Below are 27,488 nucleotides of genomic sequence, written 5' to 3'. Positions count from 1 at the left end.
ATTGGATTTGATGCTTCTTATTCTCTTCTTCCGTATGGAGCTTAGCTGATGACACGTGTTTGGTTGATAATGAAAATTAGATGCGAAGAGCGTCAAATTGGTGTTTTGAATGTTACAGTAACACGATTCTATGTTTTATGATTTTTATAAAAGTACAATTAAATCCTTCGTTTAACCTGCCGGTCATAAGATTTGTTGACATCCCCAACCTTTCCATAGTCGATGAATTAGAAAGGGATGTTTTAATAGCCCATCACTTGTTTTTTATTTGTGTTACGCAAACATTTATTAAAAACATAAATTACTATCAGTAACATCGTTTGTTTTCCACAATCCTTACCGGGTCATCGTTTATTGGGACATAAACCTAAAATAAAAAAGAAAAAGTGCAATTGTGCATATTTGTGGTAAAAGTATTTTCCAAGGAACTAGTACAATTTATCTACAATGATGTCATACAATGCATTCCTTTTAGCTACCTCTTCCATGTTACCAACAGTGTTTATACTCATTACGAACTAGAGACACTTTGCGGCTCGCCATTAAAGAAGATAAGGGGAAGTCACGTATCCAACAAAGCTAGCCCGAGGAGAGACAATGCCGGCTTATTAAGTCACACCGCCTTTCGGGTATACGCACCACCAGCTCTTGTGGTCGTGGCACGACGTTTAATTATTGTGACAACTTGACTCTTCAAATCTAAACCACTGATATAAGGTTTGATTAGTAGAAATTACGTCTTTATGAATTGTGAACAGGTAAAATAATGTTTTCTTGAATCGAAAGACTACATTTTTCGTTCCGAATCAGTGACTCTGGCAGTGTATACCGCATTCACGAAACAGCAGTGCCGTAAATTTCACTTCTTCAGTAAGTGCGTATACATTGTGACTATTCATTGGTTCAGTCGGAAAGAATATCGATGCGAGATCAGAGCGAGCGTGAAATATCAATAAACAACAAAGATCCTGCACGAGGATCATCACCACCGTTAATCCTGCCTTACCGTTAGTTTGCTCAAGCGCCAGCTCTTCTTTTGTTTATTTTACTTCATATTATTTCCGAGGCTACAACACATCTCACAAAAGGAAGGGAAACAAAGATGATACATTATAACCGTATGAAATTCTCTCAACCAGCCCAGGGGCCAAGTTTTTCGTGCACCTCGTTCACAATGAACGCGTCTAGCTCTCCAGCGATTGCTTTTAACGATCCATTCGGGCCACGCTTGAGCTCAACGCGCTGCTCTACTTTGTATGTATACGTGGATGGACTAGTTATGCACACAAAAGCCATAAAGCTGTGGCTACTGCTCTAGTAAGTGTTGCCAGTTTTGTCCTGTTGCACCCATTACTTCAATACTGTCAATGTGTTTGGATGCTTTTGTCGGCAATTTCGTAACGGTGATGGCCACATCTCTAAATTTCATTGGCCTTGTTGAAAAAAGTGAGGACATTTCGAACTTTTGTTTCACTATATCACTTGAGTTTATAATCCTCTTAACCAAGTATTAGTATGAGGCTAGAATATTTGGTTGTTTCTCATTTTCTCACATCCAGGTGTGTAGTTTGATTTGACAAATGACTGCGCATTCTGACCTAAACATAGACAATTGAGTGAGTACTTAAGTTAACTAGTTACGACCAATTAAACTTGTTGTCTGAAAAATCTATTTGAGAAATGCATCATCGTAAAAGAATAATAATCTTGGAAAAACATACTGTTTTAAAAATTTTTTTCGATCATCAAATATTATTTCAGACAAGCACTGATCATGTAACGTACGTTTGCCTCAACAGGTATAGAGTCGAGTATAGAGTCATTGGTAATTCTTAAAGGTACCACGGATGTGAAATTGAGATTCAGATATCGTATTAGTGACATGTTATAGAAATAGTTTTTATGATGATTGTTTATAAATTTTTTGATTACGTAACAATTATATTAGTCGAGGAATTAGATACTTTACTGCAGTTAATCTATATTAGCAACTAGCTTTAATGTTTCGTATAAGTCAAAGAATTACATTTTTTTTTTTTTCAAAAAACTTTTAAGTCACAAAATTTTTATTACGCTGAATTGTACATCAGTAAATTCTTAGAAAATAGGCAGGTACTCCCATGGATACTGTATGAAAATAGGCTTTCATCATATTATTGAGCTATCAAACGTCATTTGAGAAAATAAAATTCGTTAAATGGTGATTTTGTCTTGACTCCCCATTGTAATGGAAAAACTGACGCCAAATTTAAAAAGAACGCCCTTGCCATGAGGATAAAAAATTAGTTCTGCGTTAAATCTACAGTTTTTGCCCACATTTTTGAGATAATGCCTTTTTCAATACTACTTCGTAAAATGATGGCTTTTTAAAAATAATTTTCAGAGATAACACGTCCCTGTACTAAGCCATTGACATTACCAAAACAGTCGCAGTGTATCCAAGATTCCAATACACCCCATACTCTTCGATCCAAAACATAAAAAAAAGATCCATCCATCGACATTCATGAGTATCACAATTCGTCGAATCCAAATAAAAATCCAACAAAAAAACAAAGCCCACACAATACACTCTGCCCAACAATCGCTTCCGTTTTGGCTGCATACCAGTCACACAAACGACAAATCGCCATCCGATCTAAACATATTGTCAACCTCCGAAAGGATTAGAGCGACAACCCGCGGCATCGTCTGACTCGTTGTCGATCGATTCGCTCGCCCCGAAGATAGGATTTCGAGATTCCTTCCTCTCCTTTGATTAGCTAGTCGTGATAGCTTTCCATTCTTCCCTCCATTTCTTTGCCTCCCTATTGAACGCACTTCTGTGTTCCTGTATCCACGGGCTTTTGTGACGTTTTATTCCTAGAATCCGATTGTGATTGCATCCAAACATAATAGAATCAACCCGCGGATTATCGAAGATTGGCCGGTCTATTTCCGCGCTCCATTGTCGCGTCCGATGGGAAGGTACATTAGGCTGTCTCGCTCTGGTGCTTTACTATTATTTTCCCTAGAAAATATACGAATAGAAGTCTATGACCCAATTATCGAGCATCTAGGATCTGAGTCATGATTAGCATTTTGCATGAAAAGTTCCATTTGGTCTGTCTTGTGTAATTTTGAAAAGTAATCGACACGTGTTTTTTTTTTTTTTTTTTTTTTTTTAATTAAAAACGTTATAAGATATAGCTCTTCAAAGATTTTCTATTTTTCATAGCTATACATATTATACTCCTTGTGTATGTGACTTCATAAACACATGTGTGAAAAACAGTCATTTTTATGTTTTACTATAACTCAAGTAAAAATAAATATTTTTTCTTGAAACTTTCAGAAATACTTGTATTTGGTATTATGTAGACACGATTAAATTTTGAGCGAATTTCATGAAACCGTTTCTATGTTATTTGAGGTTATATGTATACTCGATACTTTTTTCAAAACGCTGTATCTTTAAAAGTTTTTTATCGTTTTTCATGTTTCTGGGCTCATTTTTTTCATACGTAGTTGTAGAATATTCATGTGTAATGTATACTTTACGATGTCACACACATATGGTGTTTTCTGTATCTTTTAAAATTCCATAATTTTCAGGTATTATACGAAATTGTACAAGACGGTCCAAAAAGAATTTTTCATGCAAAATCCTAATTATATAAAATATCATATCTTTGAAGATAAACCGAGTACTTGATCCTGCAAAAAAACCAAATTTAGCTTACAAATCACACTCTATCGATTAGTTATTTAATGACGATTGAGTCATCTATCCAATCGTGGAACTGTTAGAAATAAGATCCAAATGTTCTGCAAATCGTCGGAAAGTAAAAATGTCTGGACTTCCCTCGTCAAATTAAAAAAAAGTCCAGTGTCGTTGTTTGGTAGATGAAATGAAAAAAAAAAGTAACATGTCACTTAGCGCTGCTTATACCTCAATAAAATGTACTCGCCTCCAGTACCCGGCTCTTCGATCGTTACCTGTCGTTCATCGAGAATTAGGCCCTCGAACGTGGCATACTCCGCAGTACATAGGTGCGCACAGTGAAATTGTCTCAGGATTCCGCTTGGACGATCATCGGAGTGCCGCTCTCTCGAGAACAATATACGAATGTACGGAGAGTTCGTCATCTCCTCTTAAAGGGAAACGCCGATTGTAGATGCACACCCTTGTACGATCGAATTTTCGATTTGTTGCGAGTGATTTTGATCGAGGACTCAGTTTTTTTGTTTGTTTTATTGAATATATTTTTTTTAGATGGCTTTACAGTTCAATTTTGAAGGATTTTGACGAATGGAATACTTTCTTCGTCGCCGATTTATGTCCGATTGATTAATATCAAAAATTCAGTTTATATTTGATTGGGTGTTGAGTTGATTCTTTTTATTATTTTTTCTTTGAAAAACTATTTCCTACGAGTGCCATTTTCTTTTCCTTCGAACTATTGCTCTCGTGAACATGGGAATATCAACTCCATACCATAAGTTTTAGTGCATCACGTCGATTTTTTAAAATTATTATGATGTAACCAATTTTAATATTTTTATGATTTAATTATCATTAACATTGGGTCTGTATACTTTTAGATGCTGATAACCTCGTTGATAACTGTAAAATGTAGGATATACACGCACGCAGTGCATTAAGAGTATTACTTTTAATAAAACAAGAAAATAAACATTTGACATTTGTAAAACTATTTCAAGTCAGAACGTTAGTAACCGAGTTATCTTTAAAAAAAAAAAAATGGAGTGTCAAATTATTTTTATTCCAGTTAATAACAAATGATAGCCTTAACGTAATCCAAGTTATAACTTAAAAAAATAAAATAAAAATGATCAGAACTGTTTTTGGACTTAGAACTGAAACTGGACTTGGAATTAAAAAACAAAAAAAATAGGGCACTTTATCGTCTAAAAGCTGTCCTCATTTTTGGAAAAAACTTTTATTTCGATCCTTACAACAACATGACAGCTTATAGTTAAAAAACCCCAACCACCGAAATCCGGAGCCACGGCTGATTATACGGCCATTTTTTGCAAATATTACATTCCAAACCCACGCACGGTACGACCAACTTTTTAATGGAGAAGCAAAACATAGCCCGCGAAAAACAAAAACAAAAACCCCTGTTTATGAGCTTCCCGTTGTTTCCGTTTTTTTTTTTTTTTTAAGAAAAAATATTAATAGTACCCAAGCCCGCGCTACGAAGAGAATATAACGCACACTACTTGTATAAGTAGTTGAAGTTGCAGAAAAGAATCACATTTTCTCGAGCTTTATGTTGCTCACACAGTCGTGGCTCGTACACGTATACACAATACACACGGTGGGCAAAAAAAAGAGGAGGAGGTCATGCAATGCAGATAAGAGAAACAGGGTCGGTGGAGAGAACAAGAGATAGGGCGCGCACACAGTCAGCATGGAAAATGAAAGCCCGGCAAAGTATAAAGGACGCGGAGCGGGGTGGGCGTGCCGGGGAGGAAGAGAAGCTTAATGCCATATTCCGCCCCGTCGCTCCGCTCTTTCGGAGCTTCAATATTAACTAGTCCTCCCGGACAATTTGACCGTCGTCGTCTCCAGTATAGTTTCTCCATCCCTCTCTCTCAAGGACTTGGAAATTTACGATACACTTCCTTCTGCCGTGTGTATACGTATAGCTATCCGATTTGGCTCGAGCTGTGGATGCGCGTGTGTGTGTGGGTTGTCCATGCACAAAGACCCCCTGCGGGCGCTCTCTTTTCTCGTTGTGTATGTATATACATGTGGGTTAGGTGTACTACGCATCAAACGCCAGTGCGGGAGTCCAAGAACTGCTGCTGAGTTTTGATATTGATACAACCGACTTGGCTTCTGTACGCGTGGGCAGGAGCCAAATGCTTTCCCGGGAAATTGAGAATCGAGTTGGTCACGTCAATTGGTATTTCAGTTGATCATCTTATTTACGAGCAATACCATTCAAATGTCTTGGGTACATTAGATAGGGTTGAATCTATTTACGTGTGGCTTTACGTTCGAGATATGGATACTTGGAAACTGTTTGATTCAATGCTAAATGTGCACCTTGTGCATTTTGGGATTCCCTATCGCATTTACCGTGTGTTATACGTACGTTGTTAGTCTATGGATGATTGCGATCATCGAATGCCTATTTTCTAATTTGAACAAAAACTGTCATTATGCAACGAAAAAATATCTTGTAACTTTTGTTATTTTTGATGTTTCTTAACTCTTTTACTTCATACTTATAATACAGCTCTTTAAGGTCGAGTTAAGGTAGTTGCATTTTGTGGTTGATTTTTTTTCTCTCAACCATTTCTTCAATGAAGGATGACATTATATGGTAATATGGTGTGAAGCTCAATCCAGAGGGCGCCAGGACCCGCCAGTTTTGACTCACGCATGTATTATATATCCGTGTGAGTGTGTATATATCACGTATATACCATTCGTTGGTTACCGATTGGTAACGTAATCATCGTGTTCATCGATAGTGTTGACACAGACGTATTCACAGTTCTATTCACGGATGTGCAATACATCCATAAATTAGGACTGGAGGATCCTGGCGCCCTCTGGATTCAGCTTTACACCATATATTCCTCATTGTATTTTCATGATTAGATGTGTGACAAAAATTTGCACTTAATTTACATACGGCCTCGTATAATCGTTTTGCTCAAACGATTTAAGGAGGTTTAGGAGTATCATTCGGAGAAGCGAGGAACGGGGAGATTACCGCGTACCTCCTCTTGCACTCTACAAACTTGAAACTGTACAACTCTAAGTGATTATATTTTTGAAAAATGCCTGGCAAGGCTTGATTTTTTTTGTCGAGCATCTTCCTGTTTTACTAACGTATCTATAAACATTTTTTTTTATTTTTATTTTAACACACTTTTAATATACCATAATTTCAAGTAAAAAGCAAACTGGTTTTCTCATAAAAGACCGTGTTAAACTGTCAATATTTAATAATTTTTTTCTAAAAAATTTCCCCGGTAAAAAATCTGACGAAATTCATGAGCACTCCTGATGATATGCTTCAATATAACATACATTTTTTTAATACGATTTTACATTTTGAACTTTTTTTCCAAACCTCCTTGACTGCGTGGTAGGTTTACCTTTTTAAAATAAATAAACTGCCAGAAAACTCGGTTAAGTGAATAGATGTCTAAATAGATTTGATTTTTTTTGTTCAACTGCAATGTACTAAAAACCAATGGAATTCGGTTGTTTTTCACTGTCAGAGAATAAAAAAATACTCAAACTTGAATAGATTTTTTGAAATGAATAAAAGTACTCGCTGAAAAGAAAAATATAATCTAATTTTCATTTCGGAGTAACATGGACATGAAAAATCTCTATTCGATTGAAAATATACTCGACAATGTTACAATTCAAAATAATGTAGAAGAAAAAAATCGAAAAAAAAACTAAGAAATTGAGAGGCATCTTAGCTTTCCGCCAGCGTCGTTTGCTACACAAAAATACACTGAGGATGAACGAAAGCCTGTCTCCCAAAGGTTTTCTCTTCCTTCTTTTTCACGTGTACATATATTTGTACGTACACTCTGTGGGCAGCATAGTGCATCGCACATATCTTCTCTCGAGCGAAAACTATATCGGAAACGTCTTGGGAAAGAAATGGCGCACTATGTATGGCGGAAAAGTGGTGCTGCTGCGGAGTAATATTTTTTTTCTCTACTCTTTATTTTTTCGACTGACTGCAATATCCTCGAGTAAACAAGTAAGTCTGCTACGTGAATTTTGCGGAAAGTTTTTTTTTTTTTTTTTTTCTAACAAACTCCGTGTATGGGAAAATAAGCATGATAAAAATGGGAAATGCGCGGAAAGGTGGTAGCCTTGAAAAATTTGTATGACGTTGCGAAGGATCGCAAGCGCGTCTGTAGATTACGACTTTTTTCCACAACGAGATTCTACGAATTTTCTAAAAAAATTATAAAACTCGCAATAGTATTTCTAAGCTTTATGTATGGTAATTTCGATTCTCTATCGATTTTATAATATGAGAATTCATCTCAAAATTATTTTTTATATGTTATTTTAAAACTACAAGTAATCAATCTTACTCGATATTTTTGTTTTGTTTACCTGTTTTATTTATTTATTTATTTTTTTTTAATGAATTTTATTTTGCTAATTACTATAATTTTGTTATGCTCAGATACACCCCCGGGCGCTCTACACTGTTTTTGTTGCATAATGTTACATGTGAAACTGCGCTTTATCAATTAATTATTAAACTTTACATTCTACACAATAAAAATCTTGTTTACAATTTTTAGCTTATTTAAAAAAAATTTCTATAATGGCAATAAGTAAGTGATGCTTCAAAAACCTTTTCTTAAAAAAATAAATGTTCATTATATATTATAACGATAATTATTAAATTTCAAAGAATAATGTGTAATATATTACGTAAAATTACATTTTCTAATTATAATTATTATATACGTATGATAATTATAGATATTTTGTATAAAAAAATTATATATCAACCTTGGTAAAATAAAATGATTTGATTAGATGTTTTTTTACATGGACAAACAAATAAAATATTACTTGTGATCGTTTTCACAGTATAAGCTTGTTTTTCCCAACAATTTAATACAATTTTTCAAAAACCTAATCAAACAATCCACATGATCTTTTCTAACCAATCATTCAACGAATAAAAAAAGCTCACAATCAAACTTTTTGGAGCACCTCGGTATAGAGCTTAGTCAGCTAAATACTTGGCTCAACTAAAAGAAATTGCGGTTCGCATCTCGACTAATATCGATACTTTATAAAGTGAAATTAGAGTTCAATCCTTACAAGTAGAGTTTTGAGTAAATCCCATATTTCAGTTATAAAAGTCTCACCCTAAAATTTTTAAAAAATGCCCCCACAAATATTGAAACGAATGACCTATAGTCGACAACGAATACCTAAAGCCAAAAAATTATGAATAAAGAATCATTCATTGAAGAGAAGATCTGATTGTCACGATAATTAAAAAAAAAAGGTTATGTTATAACTATATGAACAAGAGAATATTAGAAAAAAGTTGGCAAACATCAAGGAGTCACGAAAAATTTTATTTAAAAAGAAAAATAAAAAATTGTGTGGCATTGGCAAAAAATCTTATTAGAAAGTAATCAAACTAAACATTTGTTTTTCGTCAATTATTGTTCCACAATACGTAATAATTGGAAACAACGTCAAACAGTTAATGACCGAGTTCATAAATATGTAAAATACTTCGAGTACATACATATTATATTTCATGTTACGAATATTTTATTACTCTTAGATTATTATTTTTCAGATTTACTTACAAAATAAAATTATTTACGATATCAAAATGAAATTTATAAAATTTTTATCATCAATAATTACAATAAATTTTAATTTTGAAAATAAATATTAAAAATTTTGTATAAAATAAATGATCTACAGATAGTGGAATATAAAAGCATGGCTGTATTTTATTGTCTAAAACATATTTCCAATATTTCGGTGTCCTTCTGACACCCTCCTCAGAGAACTATATCAAGAACATAGTTAATATAATTAAAAATTTTGTATTACATCATAAAGATAAAAAGTCGATGAAAACCATTTTGTAATTGGACCATTTATCTTAAAAACTTGTGACAATGTGGGCTTCTCACTCGCGTTCAATGTCTTTCAGTGACCTAAAATTCTTCAGTACTTTTTTTTCACTTTTCGTTTATTTTCGTCTTGTGTTACAAAACAGCGTTTGATCCCCAACATCCAACCCGACGAAATGCACGAAGTGCCTAACCCAAAAACAACCCACTTCCCAACGGAGAGTTTCTTTAAAAGCAAAAAAAAAAAAAGGAAAAAAAAAAGAACTGCAGGGATGAAAAAAGGAAAAGCGCGAACAGAAGCGGAAGAAAAGAGCGTACTAGATCGAATGATACGCAGCGCCGGTGCCAGTAGCAAGCAGAGCACATCGCTCGTACCATTTGCCGCCTTCGCTCGCGCACCTACGCCACCCACACACACACACACGACCACTCGACCTCGAATATCGATCCGTGAACAAGTATATATCACAAGTTTCATCCCAGCTCGCGTGTGTGCGCCCCGGCATTTCTTTTTCTTTGGCGCCCGTGCACCAACGCGATTGTGTGTTTCCGAGTGCACGCATCAGAGGTGTACGGTCGTTTGAGGAAATGAAAGGGGGCCCCGGCGAGAAGTGAAGGAAAAAATAAATAAAAGGGGCCGAGACGCGGGATTCGTCTTCATCAGCACTTAGGGTTTGTATTTCACGTTGCGCGCGTCGGTGCCAGCTGACTGCCGGAGGCGTGCTCGCACGCGGATATACACCGTTCAGGGGCTTTTAGCTGATTTTTTTTTTTTTTTTTTTTTTTTTTTCAAGATTGACGAATAGATCGACGTTTTCGCGTGTTTTTCCAGGCGGTGGTACTTTGTTTTTTTGTTTTTTTCATTACATAACTGCTCGAGGGAATACACCTGTGTTCGGGATTTTCCGTGTTTACAGCGTATACCTCGCGTAAGGAGTTTCAATTTTTTAAGTTTTTTTTTTTCTTGGTATAACGCTTAACGATACTTTTACAGAGCTTTTCCGTATTCACGTGTAAACTTTAAAAAAAATCGTAATTGAAAACAATAATTAAAAGGTGTTACTTTAAACTTGTATTAGTTCATTAGAAAAAATATTAACATGCTTTTTTATTTATCTATTTAAAATGCAACTGTATTTTTTACTCAGAATTGTAATGGTTTATCTTAATCTCAAAAATGGTAAAAAACTCTTGATAGCAAAAACACGTGTTTTGTTTTGATCTGAATTTTTGTTTTGCTACTCAAATTTTACGGTATTTTGGTAATTAATTATTTAATGAGTACAAAATACTACATTATCCAAAGAAAATAAGATTGTGCTTAAGATCTTTTTGTCTTGGCAAACGTATACACATACATCCAACTTATGCAATCTTTAGAATGCCACAAATCATATGAATGCTTCTTAAAAATAACTTTAATTGTGAGCGTTACGATTTAAATAAATAAAAAAGTATTATTAAAAAACCCTTTTTTTAATAACAACCTATTTGTTGTAATTCTGAAATTGTAAAATAATAAAAATATTTTGAAAAGGATTAACAAATCAAATATTATCAATTTATCTCATAGTCGTACCATATAAAAAATTAAGTGTACGTGATTTTTGCAAAAACCCACTAAAGAAACTGCGTGACCTGTTGAAACCAATTAAACAACGAATGAAAAAGCTTTAGTAACGTAATAATAAATTTTTTTAAATAAGATAATAAATAATCTCTAATATTGATTAAGAAATGCAATGAAATGAAAAACAGTTGATTGTTAAGTTTTTTCACTTTTCGATGTAAGTATGGCCAAAATTGAGCTTATTGTCAGTAACTACGATAAACATTGCTACGAGTTCACGTAACAATAAAACAAAACATCACGTTTAGTTGTTTCAAACACATTTTGTATTAAAAAAATATGTCTCTAAAGAGTATACACAGCAGAGGGAAATTCCTTACAATGTGAAACAATAGAAAATGATTCTGCAAAAGTGCCCATTAAAATTTATCACTACAGGAGTTCTGCCCGACTTTTACAAACTCAAAGTATGCGTCGCGATGCATGTTTTGTACGATTTCTGCTACAAAACAAAAAAAAAAAAGAGAGAAAAGAAAAAAAAATACCTTGACAGAAAAAAAGCGTGCATAAAGGGTATAGTGCATCACAGCGCAAAATCACCGCGAGTAGCAGGAGGAAGCTCGCGCGCGTGATACACAAGACGTTGGGATCGTTTGGAGCTCCGGGGACGAGAAAGTGGGAAAAGTCGAGCCAGGCACTTGGCACGTATTTCTCATTTTCCGGTAGCAGCGCCTTTTGTTGCCCTCGAAAGAGAAGACGGGCACCGGAATTATGTCGCACGCCCCCTCGCTCTCCTCTTCGGGATCGACGAGCTGCGAGACGGAGTTGGAAATTAGCGGGGCGTCGACGACGGGAAGTTATGATTGAGGTGCGGGTGTGTGGATTTTTCTGTTTGTCGAACTTTGCCAATTATATGTTGGTGTTTTTTCTTACTCTTCCTTTGTTCCAAAGATTCGTATTGTTGACATTTCATGTTTGTTTTCTTTTCGGCTCGACATCAGCACAGTGGATCGATGTTTTATGACACTTTTTTTTTTTTTTTTTTTTTAATTTTAATTTTTCGAATTTTTGAGCGATGTTTGATACTTTCTTGTTTGGCTCTTGATACATTTTTCAGCTGAGATTTATTGACGTTTTGTTATTAAGTATTGCCTCGAGAGTTGCGAGTGACGGCAAAATAATTAGCTTCTTTTAATTTCCCAAGGGCATGATTAATAAAGAGACTTGAAGAGGAGGTAGAGACATTTTTAAAAAAGACAATTTTTTTAGAAGATTTTTAATGGATACCTTTCGATTATTTTAAATAATGCAACAATTGTGTGTAAGCATGACGTTTTTTTAATTCAAATTTTTTCTTGGAAATTAAATCAACACGAATTCATATAACTTTTGAAACATGGACAAGGTATGGCGTTGTACGTACAATACTATTTTGATTTTGAGTAGAACGAAACTTCAAGGCTTGTTTTCGTAAACTTCTGAAATCTTCAACATTTTCGTCTCCCCGAGTCCTTGAGGCGATTCCGTAAACAGTATTAACAGCTTTGAAAATTTACGCGCCTTGTAAAGAGGATTTAAAACGATGTCACGCCTTCGTATATCTTACGCATTAGTCAGCGAAAATTTTGTGGGAAAATATTTATGGATAAGAGGATTAATTTTTAATTCAACTTTCAGCCAGTACAAAAACACGTGATATATTATAAGCACGCGGGATTAATTTTCTTCTTTTTTTTTTTTTATAGAAAACTTTTCTCGTTACAAAAATGGGTAAAAAATGCAACACTGAGCACACAGTAATTTACCAGGAAATAACATTTTTTTTTTTTTTTAATAAGTTATTTCCAAGTCATATACCAGAGACATTGTGTAATAAAACTTTTAAACAAAAGTGATTATACCATCAGTAAATTGATTTTTAACGCTAAGTTGTTTTCAAGTTTATACTAGGATACAAAATTCATCGTGAAATTAGTACCAACCTAGCAAACACAGACTTGTAATGTTTATTTTACAGAAATCTTTTAGATTTCTTAAGGCTCTTAATATAAGATTTTTGAAAGGTGGACATTAAAAGTCTGAGTTTGTTGGAAGGCTTGTTACAAAAAAAAAGTTTTTTATTTATCTAACATTTAATTAAAAATGTTATGCTCATACATAATTGTGACGTTAATTAAAATAATCGAAAGCTATTTATTAAAAATCTTAATTGAAATAACTTCTGTTTTTTAAAATTGTCTCTAACTTCTTTCATACTTGGTTTATTTTGCGATATTTTAAATATAGAACTACCAACATTTATTCGTCAGTCCAACATTGATATTTTTTTAACTTAACGCCTTCAAGATAAATATTTAAAAAAATGAACATAAATTTTGAACAAAGAATGTTAATATTATGTTTTGTTCATTCGTGTCGTGTGTCGTTGTTTTGTGAAGTAAAAATTTTTCGGTGTAGCTATTAAAGAAGATGTCACCGTATTATTTTCCAAAAAAATTTATTTTAACTGTTCCTACGAGAAATAAAGTAAAGATATCAATTGTCTTTCATTGAAATGCTGATACTCGTGAGTATTTTTCATGTAAAAAAATTAAAATAGGAAAAACTAGGAAATGGGATTTTAACTGTTTGAACAATTTATTGTACATGTTATTTCTATATTTTCTTACTGCGCAGTAATTTGTTACTAATTACAAAAAGTAACTCAAGTACTACATAATTGAGTTACAGAAAAAACCTTAGCTTAAATCCTTTTAATTTAAATTAAGTTGAAGTTGTGAAAAACACTGTCAAGGGATATCCACAATTTTCTTCAGTATAGGTTTTTATAAACCAGTTTGATACAAGTGAAATTTGTCAACTTCATCAATAATAAACGCAAAATCACGTTTTTTCCTGTACTTATCGTTCAAACGCGCCAAAACCCTCCCTGACTTCAAGTCCCTTCTAGTACTTGCAGGTGCACCCGCTCCTCCACCGATCAAATTCAGTATTCCTGACAAAAGCCGTGAACCGAAACATTCATCATGAGGGAGAGATCGGAGGGACCAATCGGCCCTTTTGCGTGATTAATTTTTTTTTTTTTCTCTTCTCCTTCGCGTCCAACGCCTCAGCCGAATCAATCACCAAGTCCCGAAGAACTTCCTGCAAACAAAAATCCAACGACGGCAAAAACCGATCACTGGATCTCGACCAATTCGAGTGCTCCCGACCGCACCCTCATCCCTAATGGGGCTTCGATCGCTCGATGATGTAGGCCCCTACGTGGGGTCAATTACGAGCTATTAGCCATCAGGCGTGTACGTACGGCCAAAGGAAGGACGGGGCAAGGTTGGCCGTACGAAAGTATTACCGCGACAGTTGGCGCGCTTCTTCCTCCTCTCCCTCCTTTCTCGTGCCCAGGGTGCAATAAAATCGGGCGCCGAAGGGGACGATTGTCTCCACACTCGTGAATACGTATACACAGGCAAGTGGGGAAAAAATTGATTACAATAAAAGTTGCGTTAAGACGTGCCGAGTCGGAGTATTGCGCGATTCGGGACTGTCGTTTGGGGGGGTTGATTATCATCGAGGGGATGGGTAAGAAATCGCGAGGTATCGATGGTTTTTCGGTGAAAATGGTTGCGGTGACTGCAAATGGCGTGGTGTATATGGAGAAGAAAAAAAAATTAATTAAGGACTGCAGAGAGGAGAGGTTTGGTGGTAGTTATGTCTGTTGGATGTAAAGATGTAAGAATTTCCATAATTTGTTTGTCTTTTGTGACGACGTATAGTTGAAAATTTTTTTGTACTAGTGAGTGTAAATGGTAAAAATCGAAAAATTGGGAAGTATTAGTATAGTATTCCCAAAAAAAAATACATCAATTGTATTTGTCAAAAGAAAAAATGTAAATAATTAACAATACAATCAAATGATTAGTAGGTGAACTTAAAAACAATAATTTGACAGTCAAAAATATGAAAATCTGGCTTTAAAGTACAGTATCTCTATTATCTGGGATAAGTTAAAGGGAAACGTATCGTTTAAAGCACGATAACTCATAATGCAATGCAGCCTTTGTGTTCCTTTTTTCCCCCTCAAGACTCGAGCTTTCCTTTTTCTGCTTAATCGAATTGCCACCTTTTTCCTGATCAACGATATGCAGACTAACTAAAAAAACTGATTTACAAGTAACAACAATATTAGTAATGATAGTAAGATGTACGAATAAATAAAAATTATAAAAATAATGATACTAGTAACAATAATAGTATTAATAACAATAATGATATCATCATCAGTTTTAGTGAGAAAAGATAAATATTTAAAATTAAGAATAAATGTTTCTGCTTTTGTATCTAATATCGAGCTGATATTCGACATCAAGTGCTCACTATACGTACGATACGAAATCAATTAAAGTACCATATAAATAACTAATTTATACGCCACACGTATCTCGCGCTCAACCTCAGCAGTTGATTTGCATATCTATAAAAGAAACACACGTGTGAGCGTCCAAACTAAAAAAAAGTAACCATAGGCCAGCTGCTGCGTAATGGTAAAAAAAGGTGATAAAAATTACCGCGTATCCAATCGACAGTTCCGTATCTTGTGTTGAGGGAAGAAAAAAAAAAATCGCGCCCAAGAGAAGAACAAAAGGAATGAAGATATGATTTAGAGAGCGAGAGATTAGTCTCGGAGGTGACGTTAAAGAATATTAGCATAACGCATTTGCGCGACGACGCGACGGTGGCGTTTATCATTTCCCATCGTATACCCGCAGCGACCCTTCCTCCTTCGTCCGTTTGTTATTAATTCAGTCCTGTACGACCGGCCCTGCGCACTCGTGTACCTTTATAAATACACCTAGACAAAAATACAGCTCATTACGTGTGTATGTATATACATGCACGTACGGTCGTTGGTGTCAATGGGAAAAGAAGGAGAATAGCTGTGGAGTCGAATTCGAGTGGCGCGAGTCTTTAATTAAAACGGGCTCTCGAGTGTGTGTGTGTATCTGATACGTGCGACTTTTGCCTTGTCCTAATACGGAGTCTAGAGCTGCATGGCGCGCGCGGCGTCCGTTGATTAATTAATTAAGCGACCGTGCATAATTGGACGCTTTTCTCTCGCTTCTCGGATTTCGCGCTGTATTTGCACCTCATTCCCGGCTTTTGCTCTCCTGTTCTTTTCGCCCGTCTTTGATGTCGCAGCGCTTTTTTTGTAAAATGGAAGAATTTTTGAGCATTTCGGACACGGACATTTTTTTCCCCTCTCTTGTGTTACGTGAGTTGGCGCGGGCAATATTTTTACACGTGGGTATTCGTATTGCAGTTCTCTGTTATACAGATTGCTTTCTAAGATTTCGATCGATTTTCAGTGATTTCAATGTGATCCTAGCATGATTTCACCATGATTTCGTGAACAAATTTGTACTAAAAATATTTATTATTTATTATTATAATTTTTTTTTTCAACGATTTTGATTTAGTCACGTGCTTTGACACAGTTATACTAATGTATACTTTTATATACTTTGATACAGTTAAAATTGTATGTAAATTTGTCAAATACTAAACCGTAATTTCATTGTTGTTAAAAGACAATTGTTTTTTTTTTTCACTCATGACTGGTCCTTGTATTACTCTCTTTTTCAGCTAAATTATTTTTTTTATTTTTAAACTACAACAAACAAAGATGAAATGAAACCAATATAAATGGAAAGTAACTGTTAATGAATAACATAATTTTTTTGTGTCAAAATTTGTTAATTATTTTATGTTCTTCAACATCTAAACGATATTTGAAATTTACTGGCGGAAAGGCCTGCAGGTGACGCTACAACCAAAATTCTACTAGTCCTTGCTTGCTCCATAACGAATTTCGGTAAACAAAGTGGGCGGCAAAACTTTAATTGTTTTGGCTGGAGAAAACAGAATTTACAGGCCAGTACCACGAAACAAATGAGTTTGAGAAGGAAAGCGGAAAGAACAAAGGATTACGGAAAGTTCTGGAAGTTGAAATGAACTCTCATGTAAAGTTTATACAACTATCAGATTAGGAAAAATTGTTGAGTAATCTAATTGTAATAAGTAATTAAAAGTAAGTATATTTTTGTTAGCTGATACTTTTTTTAAATAATATTTTTTGTACACGTTACTAGCTGTATTGATTTCTGAACAAACTTTGACCGATTATTATCCTTTGCAATATTTGTTTATGTTTTAGAACTCTAATAGTTTATGCTCATAGTATTTTGATGCTTGTAGTTTTTAAAAATTTTTCGAGTTTAAATTAAAAAAAAAAAGAAAAAAACTAAAATTCGAGTGCTAGAGCATACTATCGGCTTAAATGAACCGTCTTTATTCGAAATAATTATCCTTTTTCATATTGCATTTAAAAGTTTACATCCACGTGGATGGAATAAACTAAGAAAAAAAAAGGTAACGTCCAACTTTTCTCGAGTTATTGAAAAGAAATGAAAAAATGTCCAAGTCTGTCGGTTCCGAGTTGCCGTTGCGTGATCATTCTTCGAACGAATAGACGAGCAAACGAGATTTCGGGCTGCATCTGCGTCCGCTTGCCGAAGAGTGTCGCGTTATTTCTATAAGATTACTTCACACGCGCTCTCGAGATTTATCTTGAGTTTCCAGTTTCCTGGGAGAACGTATAAAATACAGAGGGAGAAAAATATCGAACGTACGCACGAGTGAAACTTTAGCTTTTACAGGATACAGTTGTTCAATTGGATTTGACTTCGCAAAAATGATTTGATAGGAGTTCTACTTGTTTCATAACATTTTTTTTTAAAGAAGGATTCGACTGCCGAGACATTTCTTTTGGCTAGAAAACTATTGCCATCGTAAAAATGTAAATACTCACAAGCAAAGTGAAAGGTTCCCCCACTTATTTTTGTTTTTTAATTTCCATATTCATCGTTCGATTGAAAAACCCTCACATGCTACCTCTGAAGCATGTGGCTCAGTGGTCTAGGGGTATGATTCTCGCTTTGGGTGCGAGAGGTCCCGGGTTCAAATCCCGGCTGAGCCCTTTTTGAACTTTATTTTTCATAGATTTAATCAATTTTTTTTTCAAGTACTTAGTTTAATCGTACTATCTACATAAAGTTGTATAAATTACGCGACTAAAAACGTTTTTATAACAGAAAACACATCAATTATAACATTAGTTGGATTGTTATTGGCACCTCATAATGTTTACAATTTTTTCATACATGCGTTTTTGAAATATTACTTGCTACTTTTAGTACAACTCAATGAAGTTTTTTTAATACGTTGTAAAGTTTATTGTTATAAACTTCATATAATAAATAAACAAAAGGAGAATTCACAAAATTACACTTTATCTAAAAATAAATCTTCTAGCAAGAATAATTATAAACTCTGAATGCAAATAAAACGTTTGACTTGAGGTGACACGCATAAAGATTAACTAACTGAAAAATGATAGCTGTCTTATCAAACCCCTTTTGGTCATATACGACATCGTCTCAGCAAATAATCCAACAAACAAACATTAAAATTCATAGGCAATAGGATTTGAGGAAATTTTGGAAAATCAGAGAGTGGCGCTTGTATTTTTAACCAACTGACATACTGTAGCTGTTTTATATAATAAAAGGTTTACATCAAGGTTCTCATAACAAATGGTTTACACTGACATCTGGCTGTACAGAACGAATCGCGACGCAGTCGGAGTCATTCCACGCGGTACGAATTTATATAAATGGTCGACAACGGTACGAGCTTTTCTGGTCGATTTGCAATAGCTTGTTAAATATTCAAAATAGACAGTCACTTATCTAGATCGTGGATAGTGTTGTTCATCGAGTGGCTTCTGTTTGGTGGGCTGAGTTGGCGGACTGATGAAGTCCTTTTCACGGGAAGTTTCGGCGCTAGAGACTCGTCCTGCCTCAGCATAGATCTCTCGACTGGAACGACCCCGGGGGTGGGACGCCGCTGGCTCTGGCCACGTCAGGATAACCTTCACCGTTGATGTGAACCAGCGTGATATTAAAAGCCGTGACCTTGTGAGCGTGGGACTCTTGAAACTGAGAAAACTTAAACTATTTCTCCTTTCAATCCTTTTTCATTTATCGACTCGTGGTATTCATCTATCAAGCATTGCGCCACAGATAACAAGACTTGTTACAAAGTAAATCAAAATTTTTATGAGCCCTCATTAGGAAAAACCAACAAAATTTGATGATTGATTTACAAAAGATTTACTCATCAAATTTTTTAAGTAGCTACGTAATTACTCAATTTCTAGCAGAAATTTCTTTTTATAGTCGATTTTTACGTTATTCATTTTCTAAAAAGCACCTTTCAGATCTTTAATCCTTATCCAGCTTACTTGTCGTGACCTTAATACACAGATAAGGTAATGCGTTAAGTAGGGTCACGCCTACAGAGGCTCAGAGCGATTTTTTCAAGGTGTCTAGTTCACTCTAAACTATTGAATTTTATTTTCATCTAGTTTTCACATTTTATAACGACTAACAACTGGTAGAAATTAAACATGGCATCGCGATTATGAGATACAACGCAATAAAATCTTAAATATGATTGTAAAGATATCGATTTTATACTATTTAATATCATCAAACTTAGATTGAAGTACAAATTTGAAAAACGAGTAATAACATAAAATATCGATTAAATAATGTTTTTGGTATGTTCCGTGTAATTATAAAAGAAGATTGTATTTTTTGTGATATTTCTCAGTTGCATATACAAAAAACGATAAAAATTACATATCAATGCAATAACAACTTGAAATTTTAAATAGTACAAATTACAGAAATTAGAAATTTTTTTTAATTTATCGAATAAGCTATAGCTACCATACACAACGCTACATGTCAATAAGTTTAAATTCATTTGTATGATGAAATTTCCAGTAAACATTATTAAATATAATCTTTTTTTTACCTAGTTCACTAGGGAATGTATTCGCATTAGAAATTATATTTTTAATTCTTTCCATAATTTTTCTTTCCATTGTTTGTAAAATTTTGATCTTTACATATTCCATAAAATCGTTTCCTTGTAACGTAGCAGCATCTTTGGTATAGGAGCAAGATTCAGTATTTGTATGTCTACTGGTTTCTCTGTGAAAAAATGATTTAACATATTTTTATATATCAAAAAAGGTAGAAAAGTAGTTGAAAATAAATGAATCTCACGCTTGACTATGAATTTTAACATATCTCAATTTAACTACATAATTTCTGAAATCAATGTCAATGACGATCTTCGTTTGCAAATTAGTCAAACTCAAGTTGTAAGAAGCGTAGCAAGACCATAGTGCTGTCCATTTGACGTGGCCGTTAAACTATACAAATTTAGTATCAAGTCAATTAACGTTTAATGTATAGTCTTGAATAAATTAATATTCATTAAATTAATTGTTAAAATTGTTTTATTAAATGTTTGACACATAAGTTTGAATAAGAAACATTTTCAACAATTACACGTAAAAATTAAATTATTTCAAATAGTTGACCTAATAGTAGTTCTCGTCACCATTATGCAAAGTAAGACTTCAGTGCCTGAATGATACGATTTTTGTACGTTGGTACTAAAATTTCATTTTTAATTATTTTTAATGATCCAGACCTTCAAATGTTGTAAAGATTACACCAGACCATGAATATAAAATATAATATAACGTTATGGGTATTTTTACAAGGTTCTTCCAAATATTTTTTAATATTTAAAACGGTTTGATTTAAAAAAAATTATTGAATACCATAAATTTTAAAAGAACATTAGTTTTTATTTTAAATCATTCTGAAAGAAACATAATTTCGTTTTGTGAACAAAATTCTAGCATAAAAAAAATTAATTATTAGTAACTCAGCCCCAGAATCCTGATGAATACTTTTAGTTATTCATTGCCTAAAATATTCTTTTTCTTTATTTTTATTGCTACCTAAAAATAGATAGTAGGATTTTACTTCATGAAGGGATTAAATTTTCTTGTTTCGTTTCGAACAACAAAAAGTCAGTATTTGTCCATTACAACTTGTTATTTATACTTTTAGTCCATGACTTTTACAAATATTTCATCTTGATATCTATTTTTAACTAAATAGAAATTAGTTTCTACGATAAAAATCCTATAATTGAAAATCATAATTGTATACTGCAATAATTGAAAAAAAAAATAACCAGAATATCACATTTTTTTTTTGAACAAAAAGTTGAAGATTAAATTTTAATAATGCTTTCTGCTGAATCATTGGCAGTAGTTTTTCTTTAGTATTAATAAAGCAGGTGTCTCACATGTAAAAACTTTATGATTTTTATAAATGAAACTAATTGATAACGTATAAAAATCAAAAGTATGTGAAGAATAGTGATTTACTTACTTCAATATTATTCCAGCCTACATTCATATCGATGTTCAACACTTGATTTTCATATAAGAGAAAACTGTCCTTGGGATTGTAGATTTCAGACGAAGGCCTTACTCCTCCTTTGAGAGTTAATTCTCCATACTGGCAATTCAAATATAATCGATTAAACTTTGGTTATCATGAAAATTCTTTTAATTTTATAAAAATTACAAGTACTTTGCCTTCTACTTCTATTTTTTTGATTCCTGTCGATATACCATAAAAGTCAAAACCTAGTAAGGCTTTTTCCAACGTTCCAAAGTTATGATTTATCAATTGATTAAGACTCAAGGTTGAGACTTTTTTTCTAAATTAAAAATAATATGTGTTTTAAGTGACGATTTCACTTTAATGTTTTACATCCATTAAGTAAATTAACTAACATACAAATGTACTTTAACATAATTCCAAGTTAATTTAACTTATTTCTAAGTGCAGAGCTGATTAACTGATGCAATAAGTGACTTTTTTACTTATTCAGGTTTAAAGAGAATATAAATATTTTATACTAGTTGAATTGCATAAGTTTAAATATTAGTTATTTTTAAACGTATGGATAACTCTTGCGCCCAATGTCTGCGTACAGACACAGACAGAATTTTTTATAAATATGATTTATTTTCGTCTTGTAGTAAACACAATTGTGAGTAAATTTACAAAAAAGGAAATTTTTACGGGTAAACATAGTATAAATAATATAATCAAAAGATAATAACTATTATCTTACCGATAAAATGAGTTCCCAAAATGCAGAAAAATTACTTACTAGATGGGGCGAAATCAGCAATCGACCGCGAAAATTCATTCGCCCGCAATTTTTTTGCACCTTCTTGTTTACAATGTGCTACTGTACGGGGAATTACAGTTTGCCAGGCGTAAAAGGAGTAAGAAATTGTTTGAACGAAAACTTTTAAAACAAATCATAAAAATTAATTTATTTGAGAAACAAAAAATTGCTCCTTTCTCTTTGGCTCATTCCAAACAAAAAATTAATTGGAATGTATATACGTAAACCCCACAGTTTTCGAGTAAAAAATTCCCATAGTTTGGAAAAATGCGTTTTTTCCGATTTTCGAAGCTCCACGAAAGTGCTAAATAAACATATTTTTATATTTTATAACACACGAACGTCACTCGTCAACCTTCCACTACAATCTCCAAAAAAAAATTGTCAATAACTGAGTGGCAAGATTGTTTTTTGTAATAAACATTCAGGGCGTTTTAGCGTACGCTCTCATGTTAGTGTAATCTTGTCACTTAATTTTTAACAATTTTTTTTTTTTTTTTTTTTTGAGATTGTAGAGGAAGGTTGACGAGTGACGTTCGTGTGTTATAAAATATGAAAATATATTTATTTAGCACTTTCGTGGAGCTCTGAAAATAGAAAAAAAACGCATTTTTCTAAACTTTAGGAATTTTTTACTCGAAAACTGTGGGGTTTACGTATATATACATCCCAATTAAATATTTGTTTGGAATGGGCCAAAAAGAAAGGAGCAGTTTTTTGTTTCTCCAAATTAATTTTCATAATTTATTTTAAAAAAATCTGTTCAAACCATTTCTGACCACGTTTCCGCTTCGTAAACTTTATTTCCCCATACAGTAGCACATTTTAAACAAGGCGATACAAAAAATCGTGGGCAAATTAATTTTTTCAGTCGATTGCTGATTTCGCCCCGTCTAATTTCTTATCTAAGCAAAAGGTACAACTATATTCGTAGAAATTTAACAAACTTTTTTGATTCATCAATATGAGTACTACTACTCCAGTTTTTGGCTATTTGTGTGAATTATCAATGTCCAGACCATAACAATCACATTTTAAATTCAAATATGTATTCTGTGAAACGTAACACAGGATCTAAATTTTTTCGCGGCCATACATAAATCTAAAACATAAGGTGTGGCCAAAAGAACTGATTTTTTGACCTGCTAAAGTACTTCCTTCATTTTTCAGAGCATCAAAAAAGTTTTTAAAAAATATAAAAAAATATCGAAAGTTTGTATTTTTTTGAGATCTACAACTGTAGTATTCACAACTTTATAAACTTATGTCAACATTATACTGTACTCACCAGAAACCAATTTTCAAATTATTTTCAAATATTCATTGCCTTTACGTATACATCTGCAGGATTATAATTTAAATAATAGTAAAAGATATAAAAAAGTTGTATATACATGAGACTTGCATTTTTTCTGACTACTTATACAGTAACGAGATAGAACAATGAATGTCATTGAAACTGTATGTTGCGCAAAAAAAAACGAGACAAAACATGACCGTTTTTGAATTATAATCCCACCACTACGTGAGGCTGACGATGTATAAAAAAAAATAAAATTTATTGTCACTATTTGATGTAACACGTCTATGTAAAAGATTTCGAGGGAAAACCCATTCATGATGTACTACCAAAATGTGTCGCTATTTTTAAAAATAAATTAATATACGTTTTAAAAAAATGTTAGATAAAAAAATTTTAATAAAATATAAGAACCAGAAGGAGTTAAATCTATAAAATATTTTGCATATAATACACCTAACGTGCAAAAGTTAAAAAAGCATGTGTCAAGGTGCGTTTCCCCCCCAACTGGAGAAAAAAATTTTTTTAAATTTAACTACACCAAACAAATCAGGACCATATTTCCTCAATAAAAAAAAAGGCTATATACCTTATTTTCATCAACCACCTCTAATGTCACACCTTTGGCGTTCCTCAGTTGGTCCATACGCGTTTAATAAATACGTATATACCTAACTGTCAAACGTTAATTTGTATGCTTATTAATTCGCTTAATATGCGTAAAAAAAAATAATTTAATGCCAAGGAAATTGATAAACATTCTCTTAAAGTAAAAATAAAGAAAAAAAAAACAAAAGTCGGCAGGAGTTAGGTCCAGGTGTCTACGTATAGACACAAGGACGACTAACTCCTGCACCTTCAAGCTGGTCAAGACGACAGAGACACAGTTAACCGGTCCTCGAAACGAACACATCACGGGCGAAACGAAGAGTACCGAACGGTCACCCATCCAAGTACTCACCGCAGCAAATGATGCTTAACTTCGGAGACCGGCGGAACTGCATTTCTATAATCGAGCCACCGAGAAGGTATTTGTTCACTGATATTTTTGAATATAACAACGCCTTGGCTATGCGTTGACAAAGCCTCTGTTTTTCTCTCCCCCCCCTCCTCCTACATCGTTTCTATCGTTATCTCTTCGGTTGGTCGTCGATAATTAAATGTACATTAGGCTTCGCTTAGTTTGAGCTTTCGGGGCTGTAATTTGAAAAAAAAAATAATAATTTCAAGTCCACGTGAGTTTTACCGTAAGTTTGTACAGAAAAATAAAGCCATTTGTTGCATACAATGCCATTACTTTTAATATTTTGTAGTTGACATTTAGTAAGGCAAAAGTATTCGTGATAAAAACGTATACGTATAGCGTTGCCATGAAAAGTAATGTACAAAATTCATTAATCATTGAAAAATGTAACTATATAGTTGTCTACTCAATTGATAGTTACAGATATTTGTTACAAAACTATTGCATTAAGAAAAAAATAGTTATTTTTATCGACAATTGTAAGCGAATTAAAACGTATCTTACTGCAGAGTAAGTCATTTCATTCATAACTGCGATAATTTATAAACCGTATGTCAATGCCTATCTAGATGATGATATATCAGATTTTACTGTAACGTTCAATTTTTGTTTATTTTACAGTTACACTTAAATAAAAATATGGCAAATATAAAAAGGTAAATGTCCCTATTCGTGGAACGTGTTCCTATTCATGGAACATAAAAATTCATGTATTTGTTATACAACTAACTTGATAAAAAAATTGTGGTAGTTGTGTATTTTATGTATTTTTATGAATTCACAAGAAAAATTTCATTTTACATACAATAAATGACCAATTTTAAAGATAATTCCATAAATAGGGACAAAGTCGTACATCTCCTATCTTTTGAACTGTACGTATTATGGCACCAAACTTCAACCAGGAATTTTTATATTTCTAGTAAACAAATAAACGATATAATTATTTTTGTTAAATAAAATAGTGTTATGCAAGTGAAAAAGCTTTAATTGTCTTAAAATATAATCAATTTACGTTTTTTAGAAAGTTTCATAAATAGGGACATAATATGAAACAATAGGTACAACGTTTCGTAATTATGTACATTTTGGTCTTATAATCTTTTTTTAAAATAAAACATTTCAACAACTAAGAACCACATTTAAAAATTAGAATAATAATGGTAAATTTATAGCGCACCAGCTCATACCAAAATTTCTACTGTTAAAGCTCACAGTTAAGAAAAAAAAATTAAAGATGTAAGTGTGATGAAATTTGTGTTCACAATAGGGACATTTACCTTATCCAAGGCACAAAATATAACTTGAAAATTACCGGAAAAAAACGTAAAATATCAAATATACAATAATGTCTTATTTATGACGCAAGTATTTAACAAGTAGTTTAATTTAAGAAAAAAAAAATTTTTTTCATTTAAGGCACGTCTGTCAGACTTCTTACCTGAACAAAAAGTGTAGCTATATTTCTGTAAGTTCAAACAATTTTTTTTCATCGATGAATAGTAGTTTTATAACATCGGTTTTAGCTTTTTTTTTTTTTTTTCAAAAAAAAAAAGTAAGAAAAAAGCACACCCAAGGGTTGACGGAAATTTTTACCAAAATAATGTACTTTGATTCGAAGGTTCAGAAAATACATTTACACGTAATTTTTCGCACTTGTGCTATTTCGCATCCATCGATAAACTTTTTCTTCAGAGAAGGAAACTCACCAAAGACTTAGCGTGCGTCAAAATTATTTCCAACTCATACCACATATCACGTAAAACACAGAGTAATTCCAAGCAAGCCCGTCTCGAGGAATCGGACGCAAGCGAGCAAAGCTTGTATACACACCACAAATTCCAAACACGAAAAATACAAGAAACAACTCTTTGCTTGAAGTTCAATGCACACCAAAAGCCTTGTACAAGAAGTCCTAGTATGATCACGTTGAAACTTGAAGAGCTCGCAACCAATTTTACGAGCCATATTTTTTTCCATGAAAAAATTTTTACAATCCCATGTATGATAAAAATTAACCTTGGTGACAAACAATATGTTCAGCTTGTGCAGAATCAATTTTGACACTCGTACAATTAGTCAACTCCCCTTCCCCTTCGATATTCTAACTAACTAATGACTCGCACTGTATATTTGTGAATTTTTTACCAACAAAATATGACTGAAATTACTGTTGGTTCTTGATTTTTTACACTTATGATGAAATGTATCTCTGCAAGGTTTTTTTTAATGCCCATTCATGAATGTCAAGCAGAGTAAGTGAAAATTTAATTTAATGAATAAAAACTTTTAGTTATGATTTTTTTTTACATATACTAATCCTTGTGTATTAGGATAATAAAAGGTTGACTCACGTGTTTGAAGATCGGACATTAGCTACATCCACTTTTCTATCTGTAATAGCTGTGATAATAAAGTTCATATATAAAGACACTGGAGTAAAAACTGTAGAAACTTCTGTATCATTACAAAAATCTTGAGTGCTATTGCCTTTCGTATAGACTCCAATAATCATATTTTTGTATATGAGAGGACTGCCATTTTTTACCTAAAAACATGGATATGTTTTGATATTTGTAGATACCGTATGACTGTACTCTATTTTTATATACAAAATAATATGTAAATTAATAAAATTTAATGCATAAACAATATAACATTCTTCGCTAGCCGATAAATAGTAATTTGAGCATATTCTAGTTGGGCAAAGGATTATTGTAGATCCTACTACTTTTGTAGCAGAGAATTAGGAAAATAATAATTTATACATTCAGATTGGT

At 33.1% G+C, this 27,488-nt stretch overlaps 1 protein-coding gene and 1 non-coding gene across 3 annotated transcripts in view; both read left to right on the top strand.

The window, feature by feature from the left end:
- LOC106647423 (uncharacterized) overlaps positions 1–27,488 on the top strand; it is a 132,803-nt gene that overhangs the window by 20,276 nt on the left and 85,039 nt on the right. The gene's annotated exons all lie outside the window — the stretch shown is intronic.
- Positions 18,153–18,224, top strand: TRNAP-UGG (transfer RNA proline (anticodon UGG)). The gene has a single exon. It is a non-coding gene; the product is annotated as a tRNA-Pro (tRNA).

This window comes from Copidosoma floridanum, unplaced genomic scaffold (assembly GCF_036245765.1).
Source record: "Copidosoma floridanum isolate Cflo_tuat_1 unplaced genomic scaffold, Cflo_Japanese_pri ptg000035l, whole genome shotgun sequence".
NCBI classification, from domain to species: Eukaryota; Metazoa; Arthropoda; class Insecta; order Hymenoptera; family Encyrtidae; genus Copidosoma; species Copidosoma floridanum.
The sequence above is the reverse complement of the archived record's forward strand: the minus strand, read 5'-3'. Positions and strand labels throughout refer to the sequence as shown.